The sequence below is a fragment of the Mastomys coucha genome, chromosome X, assembly GCF_008632895.1.
Source record: "Mastomys coucha isolate ucsf_1 chromosome X, UCSF_Mcou_1, whole genome shotgun sequence".
Lineage (NCBI taxonomy): Eukaryota > Metazoa > Chordata > Mammalia > Rodentia > Muridae > Mastomys > Mastomys coucha.
In genome coordinates, this window is record NC_045030.1 from 64177028 (window position 1) to 64180400 (window position 3373).

The window sequence follows — 3373 nt, forward strand, 5'->3', positions numbered from 1 at the left end:
ATACTTACTATGGCAAAACAAGCTACATTTTCCCCATCTGATCTGGGTCCTTGGATCTTCTAAGCTTTTATGTTTGGGGAAAAAAAAAAAATCTTATGATAAAGTCATCCGGAGGAGGCAAAGGGTTGTTATTGTTCTAGGGTGCTAGGAGCTTTGCCTTAACGACTTAAGATGCACACAGCTTGAGGTGAGAGAGCCATAAAGTGCCAGCCTGAAGTTTACTGTAATATGTTATTTCCATGTGGATGGAAAAAATTGATTTCTAATTCATAAAATATCTCCCCCTATGGCAGCCATTACGTACTTTTCCGGTTTCAGCCTGAAAGTACCCTGTGCAGTGTTTTCACAGAAGGCAGGAAAGGGGGGGGGCTGCTTTCTTCCTACTCCAGGTGAATAGGGAAAAACTGGAACTTGGTGGAGAGGAAGCCAAGAAAACAGTTGGGGTGGTGTGATTGGTGGGGGAGGAGCCTAGATAAATGGTGGTTTCCATATATTTTCAGGACAACTCTTTTCTTTCCAGTGCTGGAGGAAAATCAATATCTTGTTTTCAGATGGGTAAATGGAGTCGTCTCTTTAAAGTGCCCCGGTCAGTTCACCACACGTCGGGCAGCTGCTGCTTTCCAGGCTGCCCCGCGATTCCCAGGCTAGGAGGATTGACAAGGCGATGATAAACTAACGTGCCCCCTCAGCTCTGGGTGTGCGCCATTGTTCCCGCAGCTGAGACCCTCTGCTGCTATTTGCTTTCTCCCACATACATTATTCAACAGCCCAGGAAAAGGCCAAGAACCTCTTTCATTCAGGAATTCTGTATTAAAATAATCAATTTCAAACTGAAGCCGGGAAGGCCAGCTTGCTACAGGGAGAGCCTATTAATAAACCACCAGTCTTTTCCATTTGCATTGGATTCATGCTGTATTGTGGTAATATGGGATTATTTTTTTTTCAGTTTCCTCCAAGAAACTAAACATTACATTGGCTCCTCTGCCCTTTCTTAAATAGCATGTAGAAGAGCTTCTTCGTTTGATCCCACCATTAACAGAACACTAGAGACCATATTTGTGCCTGTTACTTGGCACTGACCAATTCAGATTTTGAAAGTACTTTAGAAAAGCCATCAACTCTCCATGAAATGTAGCAGGGAGAAAAGTTTTCAAGTGTTTTGCTTCCTATTCATTGGCATTGTGTTTCTTGCCTCGCCTCTCCTGCCCCTACTTCTCATCATTCTCCCATACGCACACAGGCAGACAAGATAGACACCACACACACACACACACAAACACACACACACACACACATTCACTCAGGGGCGATGATGGTTAAGTTTTGAGCTTCTAAAATATTTTGAGCTTCTAAAATATTTTTATATTTTGAGTTTCTAAAATATTTCTAACTATTTTAGAAACCGTGGATGTATAAATAAGGATAAATTTCAAGTTACTTTCAGCAGCACAGGACGATGCTCTACAGACTAACTGTGCTTTTCCTGTTTGGTTCATAAAGGGTTAATCGGAGACTTCTTTTTAGTGGCTGCCTTATTGTTGAAAATCTTTCTAAGCCTACTTTAAGTCCATTTTCATGCCTTTAGACAATCAATGGCCAAAAGATAGCTATTAATAGTCAGTCTTTTGTAATCAATTCAGCAAACATTTATTGAACACCAAATGTGTACATAGGAAATCTCCAGGGTTTTAACTTGAGACATCCCAATGAATCAGTTATGATCCCCCAAGTAGCCAATGAACATAGTTTTTTTTTTTAATATGGTTGCTAGATTTAGCAAAGGAAAACATAAAACACTCTCTTAAATTTGTACTTTAGAGAAGTAACTGTTTAGTATAATTTGTTCCATGCAATTTTTATGGCATACTTATAAAATTTTTCATTGTTCATCTGAAAATCAAATATAACAGGGATAAAAAATAATTTTTGATGTGACTTTAAAAAATTTATATTGTTGTCTATCACTTCTCCATCACTGCCAAAGACCAGAAAGAACTGGATTCACTGAGGGGTTAGTAGAATTTTTAATTGCCCAAATAAGAAAGTTTTCAAAATTAATTATAGAGACACTATCTTCCTTAATTCTTATGCATGGTATGGAATAAATTTTTAAATGTTTGTGATAAATCATGAAATGTACTAAACTACTTAAAAACAATTCTAAACATAACTCATAAATATAAACATCCTGGCCCACTTGTTGGTTGGTTGGTTGATGATTAATTGATCTATAATGGAGGAAAAGCCCCCCCCCCCATTAATTCACTCTGCTTTCTACATTGATTATTGAACATTCAAGAGATAAAGCTAAGCCCAATGTGTCCATGAAAGTACTCCATAGGCTACACTATGAATAACAGCTACAACCAACTCTCAGTACATTCTTGCAGTGGTCAGACACACAAGAGTGTCTATTTGTAACCATTCCTAGGGCCTGGTGCAAGGGTAGAGCACTCACTTAGCATAAGTCCTATATAACTTGGAAAATTAGGACTGTTTAGAAAGACAGTACAATTAGTTCTTTACTGAGACTACCTGGGCACTGAAGGTAGACACAGTAACTGCCCCCCTCCCCCACCCAGTAGCTCACAATGGAATTACAAACAGCCACAGTACTTACATGAGAGAACCCATATCATTATAGCTACCATTATGATGGGCATATTATGTGCCAGGCACTGTGCTAAGTGCCCTTTTCCCTTTATCCTCACAGTATCCTTTTGAAGATACCCATTTCTCAGATGTAGGAAGTGAGCTTAAACAAGACCATTTGACTTTTTCCATAAGGCTAGGTGGTCCTGAGCACTAAGCTACCATGTTCTTCCTGGCGGGACCAAAGGAAGAAGAGAAACAGCTCCAAAGATTTGGCCTTTCAGCAAAGCATATAAACCCAAGTGCAACTCTTTATGACACTAGTTCATCTAGTTCAATGCATGTAGTACATTGATCTGATTAGGTTCCATTGGCTTTATACTGTGTTTGAATTATCTGGCACTACACATTGATATTTTAATTTATTGAGGGAAAAAATGGATGATTTAATCAATGATAATCTGTCTGAGAGGGAAATAACTGCATGAACACGATCTTTCTAAACATAATAAAGTCAGAGGAAGATTCAAATATAAACAAAATAAAAATCTTGCAGAATATCTTCAAGTATACCTAAGACAAGTAGTAGGATCACATATTCAAGAGCTACTGGGTGGGGTTATTAAGGATTATATGGCTAAAGTCATCCTTATGAGGTAAGGGGATGAGGTCCTGGGAGCATCTCATTTCCCTGGGACTTTCTAGTGGCTCCTCCCAGTTCCCCATCCCCCACTGCTACATATTTCTATTCGATTTCCTGACCCCTCTGTACTTCTCTTTT